The sequence below is a fragment of the Pan troglodytes genome, chromosome 7 (assembly GCF_028858775.2).
Source record: "Pan troglodytes isolate AG18354 chromosome 7, NHGRI_mPanTro3-v2.0_pri, whole genome shotgun sequence".
Lineage (NCBI taxonomy): Eukaryota > Metazoa > Chordata > Mammalia > Primates > Hominidae > Pan > Pan troglodytes.
The window spans coordinates 132,996,094-133,012,734 of record NC_072405.2 but is presented as its reverse complement, the minus strand read 5'-3'; the positions used below and the strand labels follow the sequence as shown (position 1 = coordinate 133,012,734).

Genomic DNA, 16,641 nt, shown 5'->3' with positions numbered 1-16,641 from the left:
ATGCTATTTCTATTTTATTGTTAAATGGATGCTAATTTTTCTGTTTTCCTTTTCTCTTCCCAGCCCAGTTTGCCAATTTCATCCTTCCTATTGTTTTGCCTTAACTAAACAAAACATACCAGACATACCAGCACAAACTGTAATGTGTTTACTTACAGAAACATATTTTCATTCTTTTTCAAATAGGTGGTTCACTCCTAGGTCCAAAATTCAAAAGGTTTAAAGAGCGTACAGAGAAACATTGCCCTCCTATTTTGTAGCCTTCCTGTTCTTCACCCTATAGGCAGCCAAAAGTACCAGTCTCTTGCATTGTATATCCTTCCAGAGATATTTTCTGCAGGTACAAATATTGGTGCAGATACTATTTTTCTTTCTTTTATCACAAATGATTATTTTATATGTGTATATATATATCCTATCTATATATCTCATATATATACAGGCACCATTTTGCAATTAGCTTTTTTCCTCTTAGTAACGGTTTTAGAAGTGTTTCACATTAATGCATCCAGAGCTTCCTCATTCTCTTCTTATTCCTTTCTAGTGCTTCATCCTGTAGATGTATCCTATTATGTTTAAGTGTTTTAGTGGCAAATCAGGGCTGTTGCTCTCTCCCCCTTTCTTGCCAGCAACAAGCCCTGGATAGTATTTATTGCTGGGTTCAGCATATGGGGTCAATAGCAGTGGCTGGGTTCATGATGCTGATGGCTTTGAAACAGCTCTTTTGTGGCCCTTCGCAGGTGAAGCGAGAGAGAGAAGAGAGCTAGATTCCAGCAATCCTGCTGGCAGGGTTCTTCTGCCTGCTTTGGCTGCTGGGGTGGGGTTTGGCTGCCTAGGTGCGATCGCCCTGTCCCTGTGATTTCCCTTCCTCAGGTTGCTGGTGGGAAAAGGACCTGTTGGAAGTTGAAGACATCAAGATTATTCTGATGTAGTGAGATCAGGGAGGCTCTATGGTGGTGGTGGCATTTGGCAGGTGTCTTAGCCATGGCTTTTTGATTGAAAGTTACAAACACCCATCTCCAGCTAGCTTAAGCAAAAAAGGAGAATTTATGGGTTTATGCAGGCAAACAAAGACATTTAGGACTTGTAGCAGATACCACCAGTTACTTACACAATGTGTATTTCCTCTGTTGTCTCAGTATGCCAGTTAAAAATACTCAGCTCTTTGGACTTCCTTGCAGTGAGGGGTGGCCATGTGACACTTCTGAACATTGAGATGTAAGCAGAAGGATACAGGTTGGGTTTTCTGGGAATATATTATTTTTCTGATGAAAAGGGATACCCTCAATGGGCACATGCTTTCTGCCCTTCCAGTGTGGAATGTGGATATAACCCCAGAGATGTAGCAGTCATTTTGGAGCATGAGGAGAATCATGTGATGGGGATGGTGGAGGAAAATGGTCTTTGATGTCATCATGAAGCCAGAGCAGCAGAGCTTGTCCACTGGCCTTTTAAACATCTGCTACCCAAGAAAAACAAACTCCTTTGGCTAAGCTCTGGAATTGGGCTTTTGCTGCTCACAGTGGAGCAGAGGCCTTGCCCTAATTCAGGGCAACTGAATTCTGGCATTTGTATAGTGTCAATTCTCTCCATCTCTTTCCAGTTTATTCTCTCAGAATCCTCCATGAGGCAAGGGACATGGCATCAGCAACTCTGGAATCTATCTTGTCAGCTTCCAGTCCAGGGGAAAGAGAAAGCTAGCTATTCCTTCAATTCCAAAATGGAGAGGAAAACTCCAGGGAAGACATCTGATTAGTCTGTTTTGAAGGATCTTCCTTGAACCAACCTCTGTGGATCAGAGGATGGGGTAATATGATCAACCACATTATCAGATCAGCCTACCTGGCAGATGGGGTAGGGAGCAGTTTCCTAAAGGAGGAGATGGAATATTTTACCAGGAGTGGGAAAAGGCAGGCAGGCGGATGAAAACAACAGATGGTCCTTCAGCAGGCGCTGAAGGTTTAGATGAGTGGAGAGGAAAGGCAAGGTGATTTCAGGGGGATGGTCACCTCCTCCAAGAAGCCTTTTCGGACAGCCTGACTTAGCCATTTCTCTCTCCACCCCATCCACTCTTGCTTCCCTCATGGTAGTACATGGCACTGTCTCTTCCTGGCAGCTTTGAAGGTGGGCACTTCTTCTGGTTGATCCTGTATCCCTTCCTCCCATTACTAGTATGTGGCAGCCACTCATTGTTTAGAGCAGTGAGTGAAGGGACAGGAGGAACAAAGACACAGAGGAACAAAGTCACAAGAAAGACTTTGTTTGCTTGGAATCTTGAGTGTATGATTAAAAACCTAGCAAATCCCAAGATTCTTAAGGTGGGTTAGGGTTAGATTAGAGTGGGACCCTGAATGTCAGGCTACGAAGTTTGTGTGATGGACAGTAGGGAGCCATTGAACTCTTTTGAGCAGGGGAGTGGCAAGGTCAGGGCTGCTGCACTCCTGTGCCTTGTTCCTTTGACCTCTGGCTGCTGTCTTTCTTTTCCATTCTCTGGCTTCTCCATGATTCTTCTTGGTCTGGTTCTTCATCTGTCTTGAACACCTTTAGTCCATGTTTCCCACCCCTGCTTTTTTTCTCCCCAAACTTCTTCACCAATCAGTTCTGGGCTGATTCTGTTCTGTGTGCCGGGGAGAGGACAGTTTACCCTGGCTGGTGCCAAGTGGGTGTCCTTCCCAGGAAGGTTCCAGTTGAGCAGCTCTTGGCTGCCCTCTTCTGGGCACTGGTGGATATAACCACCTGCTCTTCTGGAACTGGCTAGAAAGACTCCGGTCGCAACCTTGCCTCATGATGCTACTTCTGTCTTTTTGTATCTGCCCACCAGATCCCCTTTAATTACTTAAAATCAGTAAGTTTTTTTTGAGTGCCTACCAAGTGTTTAGATTTGTCTGGCGATAGCTACATATAGAATGCTTCCGACTTCCCACTGATCTAGATATTGTTCATCGTGGGATATAAGCCTTGCATAAATTTCAGAGCACTTCTTTTGCTAATTTACATGTCTGTCCTATTTATTTGACTGAACTGAGGTCACTTTAGTTTTGAAAGCCGTTGAAGAGGTAATGTGCTTGAACTTTATAAGTATGTAAGGCTTACATATTTATATTCCCCGGAGAGCATCTTCCCCCATAAATCACACCCTGATGCTTTCATCAAAGTACAGAAGTCTGTGCACATATTTTTATTATTCACAATGGAATTAAGGCAATGCCCTAATTAATGATTTTGCTAAGAGGCAATTGCTGTTTCCAGGGAACTCGGACCTGTAACATGGATTCGAAGCCATTCCTGGGGTTTTTTGAGCTCATAAAATGACAGATACACATCCCAACAGGACATCTGACTGGATTCTTGGCCTCACTGTGGGTGATAAAAATACTTTATTCTGAACAAGTTGCTTTCCTCAGGCCAAAGGCTAATTGCTGTCCCATTCTGGTGAGCAGGCTGTCACTCAAACGCCTAGGCTCTGAAACCTGTAATCTCTTCACGGTGCCAAGACGACATCTTCCTTTCCTGGATCCGCATTTGGAATTCCCCTATTCCTCCATTCATTCAAATCCAGCCCATTTTTTCAAGACCTATTTCTAATCTCTTTTCTCTGAGATCCCTTCCCTGCATCCTGACTTTTCTTTGTTCTAAACAATAACACTTCTGTAGTTTGCGGCATCGACTTAGCAAAAGTCATGTATTATCTTGCAACATCTTTTACTTTTTAAATAAAACCTTATTTATACATTTTGTACTGTCATTTAACTTTACAAAAGTTTATGTTTCATGTCTTTAATTGGATCATAAAATCCATAATGCCAGAAACCATATCTTACACTTGGTTGTTTACCCCACAGAATGTTGAATATTTATTGCTATGTATTCAATAGATGAGCAGCAAATGCTCTTGATTGGTGGGTTGTTGTATCATTTGCCTATCTTCGCTCTAATTAGTATACTTGACTGAGAAATTATTTACAAAAGACAGATTGGCCTAGGCCATCATTAACACTTTTCTGGAATATTTTCATGCATTTAGATGCTTTGCAAAATGTATTGCCCAAATGGCACCGTGTGTCCATGTGTGCACATGAAAAAGAGAAGCCAAATTAAAATCATCCTTTTAATTTATCGTTGATGCATGATTATTTTAAAATTTAGTTTTAATTTTGACTAACTTTATACACATACATGATTTTCAGGGTTAAATAATTTTAGAAGGCATAGTGAAAAATAATAGACTCTTCTCTTGACCCAGCATTTCCTGCTTCCTAGAACAACACATTCGCCTCTTGCGGCTGGTTATTTTGGTATTGCCTCCATGTCACTGGTATATGCTTATAGTGCTCCTTCTTTTTTGCCTGATGCTTTAAGCATTAACTGTTAGCCTCTCACTATTTTAGCCCTCTTTTACCACTTCTACCATGCCCCATCATGCACGGTTCCTGAAACCCCGGACCCCCATGCTTTCATTATCCCACTACTGTTATTTCATAATTCTGCTTAGGTTAATATTCAGTGTGTATATTTTACTGTCCCTATAAGTACTCTTCACAGCTGAAATGTGCATGCTTTTATTTTCTTGCACAATCTTTAGGTTTTCCTGGAGTTAATAGTTATATTGTTTTTTCTTCCTTTGTTTTGTTTTCTATCACTAATTCACTCCAAACTCTCTCCTCGGTTGTTTAAATTTCCTCTCAATACACTCACTCACATCCAGTATTCTAACAAAGCCATCTTTCAATCATCTTTCCTGTACCCTACAGAGCTGCTCCAGCCTGGACTAGTTTATTTCTAGGCTGAGTACATGGCTGTACTTGGATCTCCCTTTGCCTTTATCTCTGGGATTTCCTTTGCTCTTTCTTGGATTGATATTCTCATTTCCCAGACTCCATGTCTTCCTCTTTCTTGCTTTGCCTCCTAATTTTGGACTTACCTAGTAGCTTCTTCTTCTTCTTTTTTTTTTTTCCTTTTTCACATCAGATGGGAAATGTGCCAACATCACAACAAGGTTTGAGGGAGGCACATCTCATGCTCGGACATGAACACCGGATCATCATGCTTATGAACTACAAAAGGATCTCCAGTATGGGCTCACGGCAGGTAATTGTTTTGAGACTTATGTCTGAAATGTTTGTATCCCACCCAAATATTTAATTGTTAACTTTGATAGGGGTAGAATTCTAGGCTAGAAATAATTTTTTTCTACAGAATTCTAAAGTCATTGTTACATTATCTTTTTGCTTCTAGTGGGGCTGTTGAGAAATTCACAATCATTTTGGTATTTTGAGCAATCATTTTTACCTTTTTCTGAAAAGTTTTAAAATTCCCTCTTTTATGTCTATTGTTCTGAAAGTTCAAGATGATGGAACTTAGTGTGAGTTTATTTTTATCTATTGTACTGAATATTTACTGTACCTTTTAAGTCTAGAAACTCATGCCCTTCAGTACTGATAAATTTCTTGGATTATTTCTTGTGTCTTTTTTCTTCTACTTTTCAAGTTCTTTTTCTGAAATTTTAGTTACTCAGTTGATGAACTCCTAGAATGATTTTCTATATTTCTTATCTTTTATATCATATCTTCCATCTTTTTGATTTTTCATTCTACTTTCTAAGAGATTTCCCTAAATTTATCTTCTAACTGTTTGACTGAAATTTTCATTCTGGCTGTCAAATTTGAATTTATAATTACTCTCTTGTTTTACAATTGTTTTCCTTTTGCCAGAATATTGTTTTTATTTAATAAATTACAATAACTTCTCCTATTTGTCTGAGGATGTTGATGATAGTTTCCTTTTGAAGTTTTTATTTTCCTGCAGAGTTTTCTATAAGTTGCTTTTTTTTCCCCCATAATATTTTGGCCTTTACAGTTGGCCCTTGAATAACATGAATTTGAACTGCCTGAGTCTGCTAATATGTGGATTATCTTCTGCTTCTGCCACCCCGAGACAGCAAGACCAACCCTTCCTCTTGCTTCTTTTCCTTAGCCTATTCAACGTGAAGATGACTAAGGTAAGGACCTTTGTGACAATCCACTTCCACTCAATAAAAAATACATATTTTTTTCCTCCTTATGATTTTCTTCATAAGATTTTCTTTTCTCTAGCTTACTTTATTGTAAGAATACAATATATAATACATATATGATAAAAAAGTGTTTAGTGATTGTTTATGTTATTGGTAAGTCTTCCAGTCAAGAGTAGGCTATTAGTAGTTAAGTTTTTGGAGAGTCAATTGTATTTTTCAAGTTAGGGAATTTCCTCAGAGTTTTGGTGGTCATTGACTAAGGCTCACATTTTGAAATGAGACACTTAAAAGCAAATTAGAAACTCAGTGTGTGGGGGTGGAACTTGTTAACTCTGAACTCACTACTTGTAAGGTGATTTGGCCAATCTGCTTCTCCAGGGGTATTCTGTTGTTAGTGCTGCTGTATCTTTTCTTGGAGTAGATAGACTTCCTAGAAAGGTGTGCTTCAGTCTCTGGCAAGCAGAGTGTTAAGTCTGGCTTCTTATGCTCTGAGAGCTAAGGTCCTCATACTCAGTGTGTAACCTCTCACTTAATCTTCCTGTGTTCAGTACACTGTTCCTGCCATCAACAATGCTGTATATGCCCCACTATGCTTTATCCTTTCCAGGAATTAAGCCTTCAGTTGTCTGGGTTGGGGAAGGGGCAGGATGAGGGGCCTGGGGAGGGTCTATCTACTTCTTAAACATACTTCCAGCCAGTCATCGTGTCAACAGACTCAACTTCCCACCTATGTCCAGTGGTACCCTGGAATTCTGCAGTGAAAATCGGGCTTGTTCTTATTGTCAGCTTGGGGTTCAGCTTCCTTAGGTCTGCTAAGTGAGTTATCACTGGTTCATCTGCTTCCTAGAGCTCCAGATTTTATTTGTTTATGTTCTTTCTGGTTATCTTTTTCATTGAGGTTTAATGCTTTAAAAAAATTTTCCAGCCGGGCACAGTGGCTCACACCTGTAATCCCAGCACTTTGGGAGGCCAAGGCGGGTGCATCACCTGAAGTCAGGAGTTCGAGAACAGCCTGGTCAACATAGGGAAACCCCATCTCTTCTAAAAATATAAAAATTAGCTAGCATGATGGCGGGTGCCTGTAATCTCCGCTACTCGAGAAGCTGAAGCGGGAGAATCGCTTGAACCCAGGAGGTGGAGGTTGCAGTGAGCCGAGATCAGGCCAGTGCCCTCCAGCCTGGGTGACAGAGTGAGACTCCATCTCAAAAAAAAAAAAAAATTCCTTTGCTGTAATATTTATCGGAATTTCTGGGAGGGAGCAGAAATAATGTTTATGTTCCATCCACCACTTTTAAGTGGAAGTCTATAATATCCTCTTACAGCATTGAACGATTTTATGGTGAGGGTGAGAAGATGTTTTAGCATGTGGCTCAAAGGAAATGGGAACAGCTTTTTCGGAATTGATAATAGATGTAGGAAGTTGGCATGGCTGCCTATCATTCTCTTAGATTAAAGCAGAGATCCTAGGGAAGAATTAGTGAGAAGGATGTCTTTTGAAAGCTTGACCAAAGTTTGGATTCCATTTCATACTTAGAGAAAGAGAATGAGGGATATCTGTATTTAGGAAGTAGTGCACTGGTGATTTCGTGGAGACTCTATGCCAAGAACCCAGTTCATATTTCTAGGAGAGGTTGAAAACCATAGGTCATCAATTCCTAGGCAGGTAGCAGTGCCAGGGCCCCTACAAACTTAACTGTAGTCAGGTTTTGACTTTTACATTGCAACCAACACCCACAGATCATTGATCTCTTTTTCAGGGGATGGGGTGGGGTAGGGCCTGTAGCCATGGGATTTATTATGTTAGAATTTGGACTGATGCTTTCGGGTGTAATGAATTGTGACTTGCTGAAATGGTTAGGGAAAAGGTTTATATAAAATTCTCCTAATTAGCACCACAATGCTGGAAAAGGAGAAGAACAAAATTATATCAAGAGACCATGGACCATTAAAACAATTTTGTTGAAATTCACAACTGCTCTGAACTACTGCTACCACGACCACCACCACCGCTACTACTTATAATGGCAATTATTTATTAAGCACCTGTGAGGCTTCCAGCACCATTCTAAGTAATGGGCATACCTTCCCTCATCTGATTCACATACAAAAATGTATGAAGTATCATTTGCACAGGCAGTCAATAGTTAAGTGAATAACAATAACTAACACTTATTACAAGATTACTATATCCCACTCAATCTTCAAAGTTCTTCATATGCATGACTCATTACAGCCTCATAATAGCTTTACGAAATCAGTTCTTCATAATCACTATTTAATGGATAAAGAATCTGAGCCTCAGAAGGTTAAGGAACTTCTCCAAGGTCAGCTGTGGCAGATTTGGAGATAACCCAGGTTTGTATTACTCTTCCTATTCTACAAATAAGAGGAAGTGCCTGGATTCAAGAGGAGAAAAGCATATACCATATTTTGGGGAAATGGTAATAGAAAAATGAGGTAAAGTCCATCAGAGACACAGTTTTCTCTCAGAGTTTGGCCAAAAATTTGCCTGGTGTCTGAAATAGGATAATGTATCAATAATCCTATGTAATATTTTCATAGTTCTTTGTTGTTTGGAAGGCATACTTGGAGTCGCAATCTGATTTGGTCCTCACGATAACCCAGGAAAGTAGAAAATTCAGGGACTGCTGTCTCCATTTCACAGACAAGGAAACTGAACTCAAAAATTAAAATAATTTGCCCATATTCGCACAGACAGTAAGTGTGAAAATCTCAGGCATCATTTATTCATTCATTCATTCAAAACAAATATAATTTTTTGAAGCCTACCATGTACCTGGCAGTGTTAAGAGTTCTGTGAATTTTAATTGTAAGTAAGAAAAAGTTCCTGTCCTTGTGAAATTTATGTTCTAGAAGGAGAGACAAACAACAAATAAAAAAAATTGTAAAATATATTAATTGGTAGTGATAGGTGCTATTAAGTAAAATAAAGCAGAGGAAGGAGGTAGCAGGTGGCCAGGTGGGAAGAGGGAATGGACTATTTTAAACCAGATATGCAGGAAATCTTCTCAGATGGGCAACATTTGAGCAGGTGTCTGTTGGAAGTGAGGGAGTCAGCCATGCAAGTATCTGGAGGACAAACATCCCAGTCAGAGGGTTCAGCAAATGCAAGATCCCTGATGTTGGAATGAGGTTGGTATATTCAAGAAACAGAGAGAAAGCCAGTGTGGACTTCTCCATGTCAGAAAAGAGAGAGAGGAAGGAAATAAGAGATGTGGTCAGAGTGGTGAGCTAGAACTGAGCCATAAAGGGGTTTATAGACAAGATGAGAAAACTGGATCTTATTCTAAGTTAAGTGGAAGTCTTTGGAGGACTTGGAGTGGGGAAATGACATGATCTAATTTACCCTTGCAAAATATCCCTCTGACTACTATGTCAAGAATTTACTGGGTAGATGTTAGGGAGGGCGGTGACATGGAAGTAGAAAGCCAAGTGGGTAGGTGTAATCATTGGGATGGGCTGAGTAATGCCAAAGGAACAGTGCTCCATGTTTTGCAGGTCTGTTCCACATTATCTTCACTCTAGGACCCAAGCTGATAAAGCAGCTCCCTCTGGAGCTATTGATGGTCTCATGGAAGAGACAAAAAAAGATCACAGTGAATCACATTCTGCTTCTGAACTCTTCTGCCTGGAAGTGACAAACATCATTTCCATCACATTTCACTGACCAAAGCAAGTCATGAGTGTAAGCCTAGTATCAGTGGGGTGGGGAAGGAGAAGCAAATTATTGGAAACCACAGGAGGTTATTGCAATAATAAGGCAAAAATGAAGCCAGTGGCTGGGTGCAGTGGCTCATGCCTGTAATCTTAGCACTTTGGGAGGCCAAGGCAGGTGGATCACTTGAGCTTAGGAGTTCAAGACCAGCCTGGGCAACATGGTGAAACCCTGTCTCTACAAAAAATAAAAAAAAATTAGCCAGGCATGGTGGCATACACCTGTAGTCCCAGCTACTTGTGGGGCTGAGGCAGGAGCATCACTTGAACCCAGGAGCTCAAGGCTGCAGTGAGCTGTGATCTTACCACTGCACTCCAGCCTGGGTGACAGAGTAAGACCTTGTCTCAATAAAAAATAATGAAGCTGGCTTGGTCTAGAGTGGAAACAGTTGAGGTGGTAAAAGGACTTGCTGCTTGAATAAATGTGGGGTATGAGAAATGGAAGAGTTAAGACGGACTCCAGGGTTTTGGTCTGAACACCTTGGTGAAGGATTTGTACCACTTGCTGAGTTGTAGAAGTCTGAGGGAGGTGCAGGGTTAAGGGGAAAAATTAGGAATTCCATTTTGGACATTTCTAATAAGGGAAACAATGGATTTAAAGATAAAATGTGGGCGTTCTCAGCATGTAGACTGACTTTGAAGCCATGGACTGGATGAGATCACATGGAGAATGAGAGCAGAGAGAGGAAACAAGAAGGCTGAAAGTGAGCCTGGGGTCTGTCAGTCTATATAGGTCAGGAGGAAGAGGGGAATCCAGGGAGGGAGAGATGGAAGAGACAGATTGGGAAGAGGGGAAAAAAGAATGTGGGACTGCCTAGAAACCCAGTAAAAAAAAAGTGTTTCATGAAAAGAAGGATCAACAGTGTCAGTTGCTGCTATTAAGTAAGATGAGGATTAAAATCCATTGTTGGACTTGGTCAGATGCAGGCACTAGTGACCTTGACAGGCCATTGGTGACTTTGCTACATGGTGGGGGTAAAAGTCTGATTGAAATGGGTTGAGAAGAGCCCGAATGTTCTTCTGATTCCAAAGTCAATGCCTACCTTGTTTTGCTAAGCTGCATAGAAAGTTCTCGTGTGCAGGATGCAGTCACTGAAAATGTTGTAGAACTGAAGAATTTGTACCTCATTCTTGGAACCACTCAACCTGGAAGAACAACTCCCTAAAAATGTGAAGGCAACTACCTGAGCATAACTGGTTCACTGCCTTTTCTTCTGGGAGTGTGTTGAGTAAAATTTGAACAGAAATATCTGTTTTTCCATCCAGGCTCTAGGCAAAGTCTCCTTCAATGATGGGGCATGGTACAAATTTGTTAGCTCCCTTAACTATGAAGACACAAGAAAAGGTTGGAAATTAGGATTAGGAAAAATAGAAGCTTATTGTTTACTGCCCAGCTTCAAGTACAGGAAATAAAACCTTTTTCCAAGAGCAATACATTGGATTAAATGAAATAATTTTACTTCAGAATGATACTCCAAGGGGCTTTCCCAAGTAGTAAAACAGACAGCAAAAGCTCTGAAATAAAGTGAGAGAAAGGTGGGAAATGGAAAAGAAAATAAACATGCATCTATTACTGGGTGCATTTTTGTTTGGCCTGTAGGGCATTCCTGCTGACAGCCATTTCTGGCTGTGTATGAGATATGCCATGGAGACATGGGAGGACCAGATGGCACTTCTGAGCCTCACCCTCAGGTACTGATTGTATCCAAAATAAGCCAGGTTGGTAAGGCCAGGAAAACAAGACTTGGGGGATATTTTCTATAAACTGGAAAGACTTCCAACATCTTTCAAAGATGGTTATGGTTCTTGTCTCATAATCCTGTGCTCCCAGGCAATCGCAGTATTCCAAATATTTAATAACAAGTAAAGAAAAGGGCCTGAGTAATTGGAAGGAACTCCAGATCAATCAGAATAGAGGCTGACTGTATCCAAAATTTTAGCTAAATACTAGGCTTATTCCCTATGTCTAGTGAAAAGAGCATGGGTTCTACAGTTGGTAAAGGTTGAGTTCAATCTTGAATGCCTCTTAGAATCCTTTATTGCTCAGTGATTTGCTGAGCCTCATTTTCATCATATCTAAATGGAGGGAATACTATATCCTTGTACTATTTTGAAGATAAAATGAAATGTGTTTCAGTCGTCTATTACTACTATATAACAAATCATCCAGAAAGCAACAATGATTCACCATTGCTTATGATTCAGTGGGTCAAGAATGCAGGCAGGGCTCAGCTGGGCAGTTCTTCTGTTCTGCTTGGTATACGCTGGGAGTCACTCATCCAGCTGTATCCATCTGGCAGCTTGGCTGGGCTGAAAGGTTCAGGAAGACCTCACACACATGTCTCACACCTCACTTCTCCTTTACATGGCATTTCTCCCAACATGGTATCACATCATTCAGGAATCTGAGCTGCTTTATAGCAAGCTGCTTGATATCTTCAAGTTTCACTCCAGAAATGGCACTGTGTCATTTCTGTCATACTGTACAGGACAAGGCAAGTCACAAGGCTAGGCAAGGTCCAAAGGGAATGGAAAGGGATCCTACCTCTTGATAGGTAGAGCATCATATGTGTACAGGGAGGGAAGGAATCACTGGTGACCATTGTTGGAAACTATCTACCCAAAATAAACCATTGTGGCTCCAAATATTTTCAGACTAGCATCCAAATTCTTTGGCTTGGCATTCAAGGCCTATGATTATCTAGTCCCTGCCAGCTTCTCCAAGCCTCTTTTCTCAGTGCTCCCTTCCTTGAAGTTTCCACTGTAATCAAATAAACCTCTTGCCATAATTCATTCCAGCTTTGTGTCTTTACATATCTACTATCTCCAAATAAAATCCCCTTCCTTCATACACCTCTTTCTAACTCTGGCTTATATGTAAAAATTCTCCTCAGTGGTGCCTCCTCTGAGAGGTCTTCCTGACTCTGCTTCTGCCTCACTTCTGTGCACTAACTTCACTTAAGCAAAGGCTTCATCTCTTCATATTGATTCTTTCTTTCTTTCTTTCTTTCTTTCTTTCTTTCTTTCTTTCTTTCTCTTTCTTTCTTTCTTTTACTTTTCTTTCTTTCTTTTCTTTTCTTTTCTTTTCTTTTTTTTTTTTTTTTTGAGACAGAGTCTCTTTCTATTGCCCAGGCTGGAGTGCAGTGGCATGATCTTGGCTCACTGCAACCTCTGCCTCCTGGGTTCAAGCCATTCTTGTGCCTCAGCCTCCTAAGTAGCTGGGATTACAGGCATGTGCCACCACACCTAGCTAATTTTTGTATTTTTAGTAGAGATGAGGTTTTGCCATGTTGGCCAGGGTGGTCTCAAACTCCCAGCCTTAGGTGATCCACCTGCCTCAGTCTCCCAAAGTGCTGAGATTATGGGTGTGAGCCACCATGCCTGGCTGTTTAATTCATTTTTAAATGAGCTTCTCCCACCATTTATTTATTTCACATGAACATTTGGCTGGGATGGGGTGGAAGAAAAAAACGGCTGGAGTTAAGGAGCCAAGGAATTGAAAAACAGGTGTGTTGGCTGTGTCATTTATGTGATTTTAAACTCACTGGGAATGATAAGGGGGGTTGTGAAGTGGTGGACCAGCAGCCAGGCACCGAAGTCGTCAGTGAATTATGAAGAGGGGCATGAGAAGATGAGAAGATGAGAGGAAGTGATGATAAAACTGGGTAAAGTAGACTTCAAAGGAGGTGAGGGTTTTGTTTGCTTTTGTTTTTGATGGAGCAAGGAGGAAAAATAGGTTGGAAGAAACAATGAGGAGCAAAGAGGACACCTGCCTGTATTAGTTTATTCTCTCATTGCTCTAAAGAAATATCTGAGACTGTGTAATTTATAAAGAAAAGAGGTTTAAGTGGCTCACAGTTCTGCAGGCTGTACGGGAAGCATGATGCTGACATCTGCTCAGCTTCTAGGGAGGCCTCAGGGAGCTTTTACTCATGGCGGAAGGTGAAGCAGAAGCAGGCACATGAGATGGCCAGAGCAGGAGCATAAGAGTGAGGGGGGAGGTGCCACACACTTTTAAATGACCAGATCTCCTGAGAATCCACTCACTATCACAAGGGCAGTGTCAAAGGGAGGGTGCTAACCCATTCATGAGAAACCCACCTCCATGATCCAATCACCTCCCACCAGGTCCCATCTCCAACACTGGGGATAGCATTTCAATATGGGATTTGGGTGGGAGCAACACCCAAAGTGTATCACTGCCCCACCTCCACACCCCAAGACTTAAGGGTTAGGGGAGAAAAATAATAATTTCTGCTTGAGAAGACTGTGGGACCATCAGGAACTGGTTCGATTTTAGTTAGTGGAGGAAGGTGACTGGAATGTTCAGAGAAGAGGTTGAGGAGGAAGGGGAGTTTGCTGGTGAAAGCATGATTTCCAGAGGGCTCTGTGGAAAGGTTCTGAGGGGAGATGAGGGATGGGAGATGGTTTAATTAGCAGATGCACCAGCAGTATGAAAATAAGTGTCCATATGATGATGGAGGCATGGTGGGTCACGTCTGCAATCCCAGCACTTTGGGAGGCTGAGGTAGATGGATCACTTGAGTCCAAGAGTTTGAGACAAGCCCGGGCAACATGACAAAACCCCATCTCTACAAAACAAAAGCAAAAAACATATAATGATGGGACTTCCTATGGTGCCTGAGATAATTGAGGCTGCGAAGTGTGATGAAAAAGGCCTTGGATGTCTCTTAGAAGAGGACGGATAATCAGCTAAGGTTATGGCTCAGTGTTGAGCTGGGAACACCGGGAAGCTGCTTAGTCCTGTAACGAGAATTGGGCAGGTGGCACCTTTAGGCAGCTCACAAGCTGTGGTCCTTGCAGGCAGGGTTGGAGGATGGCCTGTCTCCCCTTAGGTGGAGTTGTCAGGGCAGCTGGAGCCGTGGCTCGGTGAATATTATGCGGCAGCCGACTTCTCCTTGGTGGAAAGGGGCTTACTGACTTGAACAAAGGGATTGAAGGTCTGGGTGTCTCTGTCATGGTCGCAGCCTGGCATTGAGTAAGTCAGAATAGGGGCAATGATTTGCCTAAGGATAGATAGTTAATAAATATCTGACCTGGAGTTCAAGCTCAGGTTTTCTGAATTTGAGTTCATTTTACTTTCAGAACATTCCTCCAAGGGAGCGGGAAGATGAGGCTGAATGTAGGGGAGGAAGGTGGGTGAGGCAGGATAGAGAAGCAAGGAGTTGGAGGGTTTGCTTGAAACTCCAGATAAGTTTTAATGCATCTTAGAGCAGAAACAACTCTTGTCCAGGTTTCCCAGGATGTACAGAGAAGTCCAGCCTCACCATAGCACCTGAGCAGTGGGTGGGAAATAGCTGAGGGACACATCTCGATTGATGAACCAGCACTCCTGATTCTCTGCAGCCTGCAAACTTGGGGTAAGAGGGGTAATGGAATTAGTAGTTCCCAGATGGCCCCTGGAGGGTGTACTGGGTTGACTCGTGGCCCCCCACAAGATATGTCCAAGTCCTAATCTTTTGTAACTGTGAATGTGACCTTATTTGGAAATAAGTCTTTACAGATGTAATTAAGGATCTTGAAATAAAATCATTCTGAATTTAGGGTGGGTCCTGTATCAAATGAGTAATGTCTTTATGAAAAAAAAAAGAGGGGGAGATTTGAGGCACAGAGACAAATCATTCTGAATTTAGGGTGGTTCCTGTATCCAAGCAGTAGTGTCTTTATGAAAAAAAAAAAAAAGAGAGAGAGAGAGAGAGACAGAGGGAGATTTGAGGCACAGAGACACAGGGAAGAAGGCCATGTGGAGATGGAGGCAGACATTGGAGTGGTGCTGCCACAGCCGGGGAAGGCCAGGAGCTATCCAAAGATGGAAGTGACCAGGAAGGATTCTTCTCCAGGGCCTTTGGAGGAACAGTGGTACTAGCAACACCTTGATTTTGGACTTCTAGCCTCCAGAACTGTGAAAGAATACATTTCTGCTGTTTTCAGCCATGTAGTTTGTGGCAATTTGTTATGACAGCCGTGGGAAAAGAATCCAGCAGAGAAGATGTGGGGCCTGAAATAACTGCTGGGTCAGCAGAGGCCTGGCTTAGTACTGATTGTACAGAGACATCTCAGCTGGAGGAAAGGGCAAGAACCACACGTTTCAGCAGCAGGTGCCAGCTTATTGCCCCAAAGGATGGGGAGGCACTCATTGTGCCAGAGAAGATACCTGTGCTGGGTCCCAGAGACCCGCCCAGCTCAGCTGCCTCCTAGGGAAGATTTGCCTTCCATGAAGGAGGTCTTACATCTGAGGTCTCGTCTCTAGCTACTGCAAGATAAAAGCTTTCTTTTGCACCCAGGCATGAAAAAACCCTGAAAAACTGAGCGTTTGCTTCTCAGCGACTCAGCTTGAAAGAGGCTGTTTTAAACAGGAAGAGGTTGAGAGGCCTTCAGTTGGTGAGTTTATTATTTTCCCTTGCTCCTCTGTGAAATGAAGCTCATGAAGAAGCGTAGGTCAGGTACAGAATATAAAAGAATGACCTTTTCTTTTTCCTGGACAATTTAAGTGCACTGTCACCTCGCAACCTCAAACCCTTTAATATGGTAATGAGAGGCAAAAGGCATTTTAATTTGGAGCTATGTCGCAGTTTTCCAGCATGTGAAGAAAGCATACTCAGTTGCCAAAAGGTCACGTGTGGGATTAGTTGCTAGGCTGTGGGATTACTTTTCTAGGCTTGCTGGGGGAAAGGGCAAAAGAGAAGAAGCAAACTAGCAAAGTCATGTGGCGTTTCTGTCCTGGGACTTACGCAAATTATGCAGTTGTCCTTTGCATTCAAATCTGTTCCTCTTCCACCTGATATTTTGCTGAGGGGACAAGTGAAATTCCAAAGCTCAGTTTGCTGAAGTGTGCAAAATGCTAATCAGCTTCCACAGCCCACAAAGTGGCA

General features: G+C 42.0%; 1 long non-coding RNA gene and 1 other non-coding gene across 5 annotated transcripts in view; one reads left to right on the top strand and one right to left on the bottom strand.

The window, feature by feature from the left end:
- The window catches only part of LOC107976429 (uncharacterized), a 329,587-nt gene that overhangs the window by 57,318 nt on the left and 255,628 nt on the right, over positions 1-16,641 (top strand). For all 4 annotated transcript variants that reach the window (XR_008536821.2, XR_008536820.2, XR_008536822.2 and 1 more), the window contains 2 exons: positions 4,969-5,088; positions 5,857-5,998. This is a non-coding gene — a long non-coding RNA (uncharacterized LOC107976429). The remainder of the gene's footprint in view (positions 1-4,968; positions 5,089-5,856; positions 5,999-16,641) is intronic.
- Positions 4,963-5,066, bottom strand: LOC112204307 (small nucleolar RNA U13). The gene has a single exon (XR_002937877.3). It is a non-coding gene; the product is annotated as a small nucleolar RNA U13 (small nucleolar RNA).